Raw genomic sequence first — 12,942 nt, 5'->3', positions numbered from 1 at the left:
AATCTGGGGACCCACCATTTCAGGGCGGGGCTTCGTTTGTTTATTGGACAGCCAGAGGACTTGGCTTATTTGGATTCTGAGTATGACTTGCATTTTAAGAGGGCAGATGGGGAAGCTCTTGTTCCTGATAGCTACCTGAACATACCTGTTACGCTATTGTTTCCCTCTGGACCCTATGGAGGATGCAAATGCTCTTCCTTTACTATTCTGGCCTTGATATTCAGTCACTTCCTAGTTCCCATTTCCAGATGTGTCCTGAAAATAAACTCTTTACCGTGTATTTAGGCCAACACACAGTGAAAGTCAAGGGGATTCTCAAGGGATATTACTTTGCCTTGAATTAATGCATGTAGGTATTTGGAATATCTTGCTTCTTTGTTTTTTTTAAGAATGAATCTTTGAAGTTTTGAGTAATTTAATTATAAAAAAAAAACCAACTGTGTCATGGATAGGAGTGTTGGAATTCTTTTTTATAGATTCATAAAGTGCCAGACTTGGGAGGGGGGTATAAAGATGATTTAGTCCAGCCTTTTCCTTTTCCAGATGAGGAAACTGAGGTATGGAGAGGCAAAGTGATGTGTTCGAGGGCATGCGTTTATTTGAATTCATGAGCTACCATTTTGAGAAATGGATGTTCAGTGAATGGAGAAGCCTTTATTAACCACATACTATGTGCCAAGCCCTCTGCTAGGCACTGGGTACACAAATAGAAAAAAAATGGCCCAGGTCTTGCTTTCACTCTATTGGAGAAGACGTCAAGTCCTATAAAAGAGCTCAGCCAATGGGAAGGCTCAGAAATTCTAAGGTGGAATCAGCAGGGCTAGTGGCAAGGCCTTGTAGGCCTTCATGTTCCCAACAAATGGGAATGGGAGAATGTGGCTCACAACAAGATGGCTACATAATGGATCACAGTAACCTAAGTGAGGCTCGTGTGCCTTTTGTGAATGACCATTGCAATGCAGCATTTAGACGTCTGTGAGCTATGTCAAGTTTAAGAGACAGAAGGACAAACGTGAAAGTTATGTTAGTAATTGTTGAAATCAAAATGCTTTATGAGTATTTCACAAAAGGAAAAATACATAGCAAATAAATACTTTTATCTAATATGGGAGCTGGCAGCTTAGTTTCCCTTGCTTGCCCTTGTGGGGCCAGGGAAATATTTCTGCTTTGCTTTTAATTACCTTATGAAGAGATAGGAAGAAAATGTGCTATTGTACATAGGGGCCATTTTTGCATAGCATATTGGAATGCTGAATGGAGTGCTGGGCTGGAGCCTCTCCAGGACCTGAGCTCTAGTCAAGCCAGCCTCTGAGCTGCCGTAGCTGTAAGATCCTGGCCCAGTCACCATCTGCCCTCTTGGTCTCAGTGTGCTCCTCTGTCAGATGGACACAAGAACAAAGGAGAGAAGACCTGTAAGGTGCTGGGCAAACCTGCAGGCCTTTTGGAGATGCTGCTGCTGATATTGGACAAGTTGCCTTTCCATTCTGACTGATGTCACCTTGGTTCAAGCCCTCACTAGTTCTTTTAGGGCTTGTGAAAGCTGGTGGTTAAATTTTTAGGGGCAGTGTTTACAGCTTTGAAATTAGTCAACATTGCAAAGTAGGGCTTGACTTAGCATCTTAAGGACTGCTGTCCTGCTGTGTGCATATTTTCTCCTCTGGGGAGCTGGTTGTTCAGCATTTATCAGCACCCACTTGACCTTGAATCAAGGATTAGTGCAGTGGTTAGATGCTGTCCTCTCATATGAGGACAGTTTACTTTCATCATGTTGTCCTCTGCTCATGAACTGGGAGGGATTCTCTCTTTCTTGGCACATCAGGTGCCAGGGAACTTGTTTTCAACACTCTCCCAAATTGGATGCCTGCTTTTCTTCCCCATCTGAGCCTCGCATCCATTCAGTCCCATCTCTTCTGCAGACCTTCTGGTCCTTCTCAGCTTTCAGAAATTAATAATGATTATGAGGCACTAGGAGGTACAGTAGATAGAGCACTAAGCCCGGAGTCAGGAAGACCTGAGTTCAAATCCAGCCTCAGACACTTGCCAGCTGTGTGACCCTGGGCAAGTCACTTTAGCCTGCTTACTTCTTTCTTCATCTGTAAGATGAGGTGGAGAAGGAGATGGCAAATCGCTCCAGTACCTTTGCCAAAGAAACCCCAAAAGGGGTCACAAAGATGGGGACCCAGCTGAAATGACGGAACAACACCAAGTAATGTTGACATTTGTGTCGTGTTCTGGTTTGCCCAGTACTTTATATGTATCATCTCTTTTACTCCTTGTCAGTAGCCCTATGAGGTTTTCATCTCTATTTTACAGATGAGGAAACAGAGGCACCCAGATGGGACAGAGCACTGGACCTAGTTCAGATTCAGCCTCAAACACTTAGCTGTGTAAGCCTGGCCAAGTCACTTAACCTCTGCTTGCCTCAGTTTCCTTGACTGTGAAATGGAAATAGATGAGAACAGCATCTGCCTTTTCCAAGGTTGTTGTGAGGATCCAATGAAATGATCTTCATTGTGTGCTGAGCATGGAGGTGCTGCAGACACACCAGCTGCCATGAACTGTTCCAGAGGAGCTGAGTAACTTGGCTCTGGTGACACAGTTCTTAAGTGTGGGCTGAGGGCCTCTGCTCCACACCCCTTTCAGCAATTTTTGACCCTAGCTCAGGCTGACTCTCCTAAATTCAGCAATGTCTGCTTTCACCTATGCAGTCACCATCTGCCTCTTGCTTGTGAGGACCAGGCCGTTTGGAATTGGAGCTCCCTTTGAGCCCTTGTCAGCTAGCGTGCATGTGTGGGGTTGGCTCTATGGTGTCTGAATGGGCAGAATGGGCCTCTTGGCTAGGCTGACTTTGCGGGCTTTGCTGAGCTGTCCCAGAGCCAGCTGCAGGTCACCATTGGGGCATCCAGCTCCTGGGAACTAGGCAGGATGTGTGGGCACCTTTGGTGCCCTCCAAGCTTGTCTCTGGTTTTGGCCTCTCCCTGCATGTATCCCAAAGGGGGGGCCACCTCCATTTTTAATGGCCTTGCTCCGGGCAGACCCTTTCTCACCCGCAGTCAGGAGCTGACAGTGACATGGCTTTTTGGTTTCTCCTGATGTCCCTGAAGCACCGGGTGTGGCAAAGAGAAAGGAAGTTTGTTGGGCAGGGCAGGGGGTAGCTCTGGAGGCTAGGGAGGTGCTGGACTCTCTCTTATCTGCCTTTTCAACCGGTCCCATTGTGCATCTCTGATGTAGCTCTTTCCAAAGGGTCTGCATGGCCAGGGTGTGGTCAGGAAGTCTTCCCCCATGCTTGATGGAAAAGCTTGAAAGGCTCCCTGAGGTTATTTCCACCAGAGTTCTTGGGTGGGATTTGAAGTAGATAATGGGTGGAGGGGGCTGTTGGAAGAAGGATGTCTTCGCTTTTTTCCTTATCTACTGAGAAAGGAAAATTGAAAGTGCATGAGAGTGGAAGTTTGCCTTTTTCTAATGAAATTCTATTTCTCTGGGTAAGGAAATTAAACAATCTTATTCTTTCACCAAACATTCGTGAAAATCACACTATGTGAAGGGAGTTGTGGGAGTTCAGTGACATTAATGATGAATTTCCAGGGCAGCTTTTTTTCTTCAAAGATCCAGCTGGCTAGCCCTGGGGGGATCTCGGTCCCTTTTCACTTGGGGTGTCTGTTACTCCTCCCCAGCCCCTCCCTTCCCCCACCCCATGAGTGAGTTCTGACAATTGGGCTTGCCTCTTTCTGCTTTGCCAGTCTGTGATGTTGGTAGTAGTGGCAGAGAAAGGAAGGAACATGCCTAGAGCACATGTGTACACACATGTTTGGGTGTGCTTTTCCAGCAAGCCAGCAAGTTCTTGGGCAACACTGGCTTTCTGCACCCTCACCTGCTCTGTCTTCCCATTCCTTCCTTAATGTCCTATCTCCTGAAAGAATCACATGCTTCTTGTCCTTCATGGTACTCTCATTGGCCCATTCATCTACACATAAGTGTGCAACCCTATCTCCAGCACAATGTGTGTTGTGCATGCGTGTGTGCATGCTTTTGTGTGTGTGGTACAGTAGAAGAAACTTGGCATAAATGTACATGGTTTTAAATTTTAATTTTTCTAATGAATGAAAATCCATCTTCTTTCCCTCCTGTTCTCCCCACCATTAAAATCTAACCCTTTTTCATTGCAAAAGAAAGAAAACAAAGCCCTTGTAACAAATATGTCTAATAAAGCAAAAAATATATATATATATTCCCCATGTTAAAAAAAAAAAAGCCTCCCTCTATTCCTTGAGTCCGGTGTCTCTTGTCAAATGTTGGAGAGTGGGGACTCTGGACTTGTGGTTGGTCATTGCTATGGTCAGAGTTCTGAAGTATTTCACAGCTGTTTGTGTTCACAGTCTTGTTGTTCCTATATAAGTTGTGCTCCTGGTTCTGCTCCCTTCTCTTTGCATCAGTTCAGAGAAGTCTTCCCAGGTCTTTCTGAAACCATTCCTTTCATCCTTTCTTACATCACAGTAGTATTCCATTACATTCAGGTACCATAACTGGCCGCTGATGGGCAGGTAGTTTCTTTACTTCTACAAAAAGAGCTGCTGTAAATATTTCTTGCCTGTTTTGTACTTTTTCATTTCTCTTTGATAGTTAAAAAAAAAAAATGAAACTTTTTTTTTTTGTACCGCTCTATGTATGGTTTGTGGTCAGCCATATTTCATGGGTCCATGAGACAGTAACAAGAGGTGAACACATTTTGCTCTTTCCTCATGTGCACCCTTCTCTGAGTAGAGATAATGGCAGTTAAGAATAGAGGTTATGACTGGACAGTCAGTTTACCCGGCATAAGAGAGAAGGAGAAACATGCTTCCTGTCTATTCTGATTTGGCCTGAGATGAGCCGTTTCCCCATTTTCCATGCTTTGGATCACAAGTCAGAGTCAGTACCTTAGCCCTTGTAATCTTCCAGGATATACTTATGCTCAAATGTTGCCTGTAGCATGTGCTCCTTTTTAGGATGACTTTTACCTGCTGGGGGAGAAGGCCTGCTTTTCCCATGTTTGTGACCATGATCTTTCTCTGAATCAAGGGAAGACTGAAGGTGGAGCTTGTCTGGGGACTTGGATTCTCCATGACCAGTGAATGCAAGGCCACCATTTTCCTAACCCATGCCAAGCACTTAGTCGGGCCTCTCCCTTGTTTCTCCTAAGACAGCTTCCCTCCACCGAGCATACTCTTTATTTCAGTGCATCAACTGGAATGGGTAGAAAACTTATCCTCTTTATCCTTGGTGGGCGATGTAAACCTTGGGGAGAAGCGATATTTGTTGGAAGAATGAGGCCTCTGAGGGGAGGAAGCTTCTCACTGAGATCACTCTTGTGCCACTGTCTTTTGCCATTTTGCTCTCCGTCATGGGCACAGTGTGATGTGGGTTCAAGGGTTGGGTCAAATTGGAAAAGTGTCTAGGCTGGGGAGGGGCCTCTGGAGAACTTTTCACTGCCCCCTGGTGGCCAGTGAAAAAGGTAGGCCTAAGTTTCAGGGACTGGGGTGGTGGTGGGGGGCTGGGCACTGTCATTTCTCTATTGGACACTCATCTTTACCTCGAGTGGCATAGTCCTTGTTTCCAGTCCCCTCTTCAAGCATAGTATGGTAAGAATCACAGATTTTTAGAGCGACAGCAGAGACCCTTGGCCTGGTCCATTCCCCTTATAGTCTGATAGTAGATCTCGAATTCTTCACTCTCAGATTTAAAGTCTTTCCCCTTAGATAATTGACTCTCTACCACCTCCATCCTCTGCCTGGCCTCTCTTTTCCTAATTTTTCTGTCTTTGCTACATTCTTAATTTTGAAATATGAGTTCACCTATTTCTTGTCTTTTAGTATCTTTTTTTAAGTGCCTCTCAAAAGTTTGCCTCTTGGTTAACACTAATGACAACAAAATGCAGATGCTGTGTGCATTTCCAGTGGTTATGGAAATCAGTGTGTACACAGTATGACCAGACAGGCAGTCAGTAAAGCTTTTATTAAGTGCCCACTGTGTGCCAGGCACTGTGCTAAACATGGGGTGGGGTGGAGGTACAAAGAAAGACAAAAGACAGTCCCTGCCCTGGAGGGGCTCTCTTAGTCCAATGGGAAGCTTAATGGACACAGTGGGATTTGAACTGAGACTTCAAAGAAGCCAGGGAGGGAGACCAAGATATAGAGGTGAGGAGCGAGTCAGGACACATGCCTGGAGTCGGGAGATGGTGGGTCTTTGTGTGAAGAAGGCCGGTAAAGATCAGAAAGGACTTTCTAGGGGGCTATCAGGGAGGTGGCAGATTAGGTAGGGCTCTGAATGCCAACTGAGGACTTGGCATTTGATCCTGGAGCCTTTAGAAGTGAATGAAGTGGACAGTCACATGGAGGGACTTGTACTTTAGGAGAACCATTTGGAAAGCTGAGTGAAGAATACCTTGGAGTGGAGGGAGGCACGAGGCTCAAGATTGACTGACTCTCTGAGCCATCTTTGCCACCTTGGTGCTCTCGCCATGCCACATCATTTGAGAGTAATGCTTAATTATGTCATGCTTCACCTGACCCTGGGATCTTCATTTAGCATCTGTGCACTTGTTTTTTAAAAATTGCTTTGGTCACTGTCTTTCAAAAGAATTGATTTCCTTTGTAATAAAAACTTTTTGAGAAAGGATCCACAAATTTCTCCAGTCTGCCCAAGGGCCCACAACAGAAAAAAAGGATAAGAAACCTTGATTGAGACCTATTTTTGCTTGAGAGGACTGTATACAGCTATTTCATTTGGTTTGATGTTTATTCTTTTTGCCATGAGTAGGACAGTAATTATTTTAAACAGTTTGAACTCAGCACACATTTAGTTAAATTGGACATACAAAGCAGTCCAAAGAGGATTGCACAAGAAGGCATGTCCAGCTTGCTTCACCCTCCAAGTGTACACCAAACTTAGCGTGTTATTTTTAAAGCTGTCCTTGCTTTGTCTGGGTTTCCCAGGGTCTTGCCTCCTGTTTTCTTCTGTGCATTTAAAAAATGCTTTATGACCCTGTGAAAGGGAGTATTGGATACTGATGATGAGAGCTCTGATAATCTTGCCACAAGTGTCTTTCCAAGGAGAGTGAGATAGGAGGAAGGAAGGCCAAACCCTTTGTTTTTCCCAAACCAAACAAACCAACAAACACAAAATGCAAATCTAAGCACCATTCTTTCTTCTCTCTCATGATGGAGCTGGTCCTGGTGACTTTATTGTCTGGGGTGGATTAAGGTGGGAGGTGGTGATGTTAGATTTCCCTCCCCTGGAGGCTTCCTCCTCATTTTTTTCTTGGCTCTCACCTCTGCAGTGTCACTGACATCTGTGTCTCATGGAACAGGCCTGAAAAGTTTGCTTCTTGGCTCTTCTCAGCTATAAAAAAGTGGGCCTGAGTGAGTGGATTGGGAAGGGCCATTCCCATGGTCAGGTAACAAATCAGGGAGCTATTTACAGAATATTTGTATTTGTAGAAACATTAAATACTTGATCTTAGGAGGAAGAAAACTTTCTTTGTCATCTGTTGTTTCTGTTTTATTCAGTTAAATACTTTGTGAATGTGTGGGCTTGCTGCTCATTATAGAATGAGAGGTTATCATCTGGGTAATTGGATCATTGTGGCCTAACTTTCCCAGGCTGTTTCTGGAAGGAACAATGTGCCCTTTTCTCCCTGTCTTGAGTTCCTTGGAGACATGCCTGGCTGAAGCACATTGCAGGGAAAGGTCCATTAAGGCGACTCAGTATACAGCTGATGCAGTACGGAAAGTTAAGAGATCTTCAGGGATGGGCTGTTGGGGCCTAGAGGAGTGACTGCTTTGTCCCTGCTCCTCTCTCTACCAGCACCAGCAATGCAGATTGCATAGAGCAAACATCTCCAGAGTACAAGGCATTGGTATTCTGGGCTGTTGCTGATAATGAAGCAAGGGCTGCGATTCAGTTGGGAGATTTCCATCTGTTTTATGGATTCGACTTCTGAGGGTTCAGGTCTTAGTCTGCAAGTTCCTTTGGATGAACAGCCTCAGAGCACCCAAAGGAAAGCATACGGGAGTCCTGAAAGATGCTTTCTTACTCCTCCCACATTTGGTCCATTTTTTTCTTCTGCATCCCTGCTGAGAGACAATGCTCTGTTAACATTCTGTGCTTCTCTCTGCCCCGAAGCAGAAAGGCCTGGGGACATGTGGAAACCTGTGATATTGACCTTTAGCCCATGCAAAGGAAAACTTTGTTTAGAAGAAGCCCAGTAGGTTTAAACCTAAACTTAACTGGGACTGGGCTGTAAGAAACATATTTTCAATGTGGCAGAGAGAAGCCTGTGAATGAGTTCATTGGTGGGTTGTGGTGCTGTTCTGGTGGCTTGTGGAGAGCCTGGGAGAAGGTTGTAGCCTTAGAGTAGCATGAGGGCCAAGCCTCAGTCCCATAGGACTCTCTAGTTCCATATGCAGTCGCTGCTCCCTTGCTGACCCATTAGATTCTCTCCTCTACAAGAAACCTCTCTGCCTTGGCGGACATCAGATCTATCTCCAGTCAAAGTCTGGAACACGTTTATTTAAATAGAAAATGTTCTCTGGAACCTTGTAAAATAAATGTTAATTACTGTTAATAGGAACTTTGACTTCTCGATCAAAGCTGGAAACCGTAGCCAAAATATCCTTTTGTCCTTATGAGCCATGTTGTAGTTTCAGTAAACCTAGCCAGATTCCTTTGACTCAGAATTGAATATGAGAGGAAGGCTTGCCAGAACATGAGCTCCTAGAAGACCAAGGTAGACCCCTTTCTGTTCTTCCCCCTTCTGTTCTTTCTCTAGCCTGAAAGCCCCAGATTCCCTGTTGTGAATGGCAGATCAGTTACTGCTTCTGCCTTGCTCTGTCTGCTTTAGTACCCTGGCCCCTGGTGGTACCAAAGTCATCCCCCACTCTAAACGCCAGTGAACACTTGTCTGCCTTACTCTATGAGTACATTGCCTTCTACAGTTTTTCTGTCCTCTCTACCTTTTATTCTAATCCTAGGAAACTTCCACATACATGTTTATGCCCATTCCAATACCCTGACTTCACAGTTTTTCAGTGTACTCTGTTTCCACACAGAAATAGTCGTACCCTTCATCTCACTGCTGCCCACACTTCTCTGTTCATGAACTCTGACATTTCTTCATCAAATCAGTCTTTTATCATTCTACCTTTCTTCTGCCTGATGACCCCATCCCTCTACTTTGTTCCATTCTCCTCTCTGGTCTTTCCTAGGCCATCCCCCTGCACTCTCTTAATCTCTTGGTGAATCAGCTCAGTCCTCCACTCTCCTCTCTACTACAGTTATCCCTCATCTTCTTAACCCCGATCCCAGATTACTTTTCACCATATGCCTCTTTTGCTCCTGTTCACATGCTGCTGGATGAATCTGGTGAAGATCTTGAAAACGTGCTGATTGAGCCCACTACAAACTTATCTTAACTAATCTCAGCGGGGAAGTCACTGTAGCAGCAAAGTCAACATCCTGTTCTTCCAAAATGGATTTGCTAGCCCAAATAGTGGAACAGGCTCATTTGCCACAGCAGGAACTCGAAGCTTTCTCGGCTGTCCACCACCGATTGCAACCATCTCCCCCTCTACTGTCAACTGGCGACCTTGACTTATGCTTCACTGAAGAAAATAATGACCATTTACCTCCTGGATTCCAGTCCTACGTCACTGACTGCGTATTAGATATTTCATACTGGATGTGTCCCTGAGGCCTATCAAACAAAACTCATTAGTCCCCTCCTGACTCCTCCACTAAAACCCAGCTCTCTTCCAGACTTCCTTATCACTGGTGAGGGCCCCACCACCTACTGGGGCACTCAGGTTCACAATCTAGGTTGACCTTGTTTCATCTCTCACTTGCTTTATGAATCCCAGATGTGGTCATTTCTTATTCACAATAACCCTTGTATGCATCCCTTTCTCTCCATTTACCCAATCATGAATCTAGTTCAGGCCTCCTAAAATAGCCTTGTAACTGATTTCCCTCTTTCCTTTCTCCTCATCCCAGTCCATCCTTCATTTAGCTGCCAATGTGATTTTTTAGAAGTATAGCTCTGACCATGCCACACCACTCCTCAGTGATGTACAGCGGCCTCCATTTCCTCTCAAATCAAATAAAAAGTTTTATTTGTGGCATTTAAAAGCCTTCACAACCTGGCTTCTTTCTACCTTTCCAGGACTATCCCACTTAACTTCTCTACACACATTTGATAGTTTAGCTACACTGACTTTTTTGCACATTATACTCCATCTAAATTCTGAGCCCCCTTATCTTCATTTCAGTTTTCCCTGGTTTCCTTTAGGACTTAGCTTCAAGTCCATTCCCTGCAGGACTTTAGCCCAACCAGCTGCTAATTAGCTTCTGTCTACTCCGCATCTCTCTTGTATATAACTAGTCATTTACTTGTTGTTTCCCCTATTTATTTATTCCTTTTTCCCTAATCATATTCTTACACATCTAAATTCTTTCTGTAATTTAGATATGAGACTCTTATCTGATAAGCTATCTATAAAATTTGACCCCTCCCCAATTTTCTGTTTTCCTTCTGATCTTGGCTATATTTGTTTTGTTTGTACAAAACCCTTTTAATTTAGTATAATTGAAATGATCCATTTTACACTTTATTTTGCTCTCTGTCTCTTAATTATTCATAATTTGTTCACCTATCCATAAGTCTGATAAGTAATACGTTCCATGTTCTGATTTTCTTCTAAAATCTCTTTTTATATCTAGGTCATGTATCCATTTTGCCCTTAGCTTGGTAAATGATATCCATGCTCAGCTTCTGCTACACTGTTTTCTAGTTTTCTCAACAATTTTTACAAAATAATGAATTCTTATCTCAAAATTTTAAGTCTTTGCACTTGTTAAATATAAATACAAAGTTATTATGTTCATTTGCTGCTATAAGTCATGTCTGTTCGTCCGATCCACTTTTCTATTTCTTAGCCAGTACCAGATAATTTTGATAATTACTGCCTTATAATACAGTTTATGATCTGGTACTGCTGAACTTCCTTCCTTTATACCTTTTTTCATTCTTTCCTTTGATAGTCTTGACTTTTTGTTTTTCCAAATGAATTTTGTTGTTATTTTTTCTAATTTATTGAATTTTGGGGGGGAATTTAGTTGAGATGGCATTGATTATATGAATTAGTTTGAGTAAAATACCTTCATTCATTTTCAGTTTTTATTTTTTAAATTCAGTTTTATTTTCAGTTCCAAAATCTTTCCCTCCAAACTCCTCCCCATTAAGATAGGAAGAAAAATAAAACCTGTTACAAATATTTATAGTCAAATAAAACAAATTCTTGCATTTAGTAATGCAAAAAAACAACAAACCCCAAACTTTAATCTGTACTCTTAATTAACTTTGTACTCTTCTTAATTTTGTACTTTTAATTTAATCAGTTCTCTTCTCTGTAGGTGGGTAGCATGTTTCTTCATGAGTCAGTTGGTCCTTTGGAATTGTGGTTGCTCATTGTGGTGATCCAAGTTCCTAAATGTTTTAAAGTTGTTCACAATCTTGCTGTTATCATATAAATCATTTTCTTGCTTCTGCTCACTTCCGTCTGCATGCCTTCATACAGATCTCCCCAGGTTTTTCTGAAACCATCCCCTTCATGGTTTCTTATAGCACAATAGCGTTCCATCATATTCTTGTGCCGTAGCTCGGTCAGCCATTCCTCAGTTACTGGGCATCCCCTCAGTTTTCAGTTCTTTGCCACCACAAAAAGAGCTGCTACAAATATTTTTGCAGACATAGGAGTCCTTTTCATCTTTAATTTATTTGGAGTATAGAAGTAGCAGTTTTGCTAGGTCAAAGTTCATGTATTATTTAGTGACTTGTAGGGCATCGTTTCAAATTGCTTTCCAGAACGGCTGGCCCAGTTCACTCCTCTACAGACAGTGCATTACTGTGTTTGTTTTCCCACATCCTGTCCTGCATTGGCCATTTTCCTCTTTTAGAGTTAACTTTGCCAGTTAGATGGGTATGAAATGGCATTTCAGAGTCATTTTAATGTGGATTTCTCTAATAATTAGGGATTTAGAGCATTTTTCCATATGGTTATTGGTTGATAGCTTGGAAGCAAAAGCATTTCAGGCTTGGGGGCCTAGGGACATATGTAATATGTGGAACAGATGGAAGGTGCTATCAGAGGGGAAGGCACTGGCAAGTGTGGGGGCCCAGGGAAGCCTTGTGCAGGAGGTGGGATTTGAGCTGAGTCTCAAAGGGAGCCAGAGAGACTTAAGACAGGATGTGAATGGACTAGGGTCTAGGGGATGGCCAGGGTGAAGGAGCAGAGTCTGCAGATGGTTCAAGAAGTTAGACCAGTATGGCCAGATTACAGAGTAAAACATCCAGTCAGTCAGTCAGTAAACATGTATTCAGCACCTGCTAGAATTAAGAGGGGGTGGGTAAGGTTTCTTGTAGAATGAAGGATTTTAGTTGGGACTTAGAGCAGCCAGAGAGGTCAATGATTGGAGTGGAGGAGGGAGTGTGTTCCTGGCCTGAGGGAGGGGCAGCTCCAGAGAATTCCCCAAGCCAGGGATGCAAGGTCTTGTTGTTGGCACTGAGGAGAGGCTGGAGTCCCTGGGTTGAAGGGCATGTGTCTGGGATTAGGGTGTGAGGATCTTGGAAAGCTAGAAGGGGACTTCGAATGCCAACAGAGCATTATGTATCTGATCTTGGAAGCCATAGGGAGCCACATGAATTTATTGAATGGGGGTAGGGGCTGACATGGCCTGTTCTTTAGGAAAATCACTTTAGTGGCTGAATGGAGGATTGGAGAGGGGAGAGACTTGAGACAGGCAGACCCCCTACCCCCTGTAATAATCCAGGTGTGAGGTGAGGGGGGCCTGCACCTGGGTGGGGCATTGTCTGAAGAGAGACAGAGGCAAATTCAACGAAGAGGTGGAATC

The 12,942-nt window shown here is 43.7% G+C and overlaps 1 protein-coding gene across 4 annotated transcripts in view; it reads left to right on the top strand.

Annotated features, from left to right (window-relative positions):
• The window catches only part of DIS3L2 (DIS3 like 3'-5' exoribonuclease 2), a 393,028-nt gene that overhangs the window by 161,282 nt on the left and 218,804 nt on the right, over positions 1–12,942 (top strand). The window lies entirely within an intron of this gene.

This window comes from Notamacropus eugenii, chromosome 2, assembly GCF_028372415.1.
Source record: "Notamacropus eugenii isolate mMacEug1 chromosome 2, mMacEug1.pri_v2, whole genome shotgun sequence".
In the NCBI taxonomy this organism is placed as follows: Eukaryota; Metazoa; Chordata; class Mammalia; order Diprotodontia; family Macropodidae; genus Notamacropus; species Notamacropus eugenii.
The sequence above is the reverse complement of the archived record's forward strand: the minus strand, read 5'-3'. Positions and strand labels throughout refer to the sequence as shown.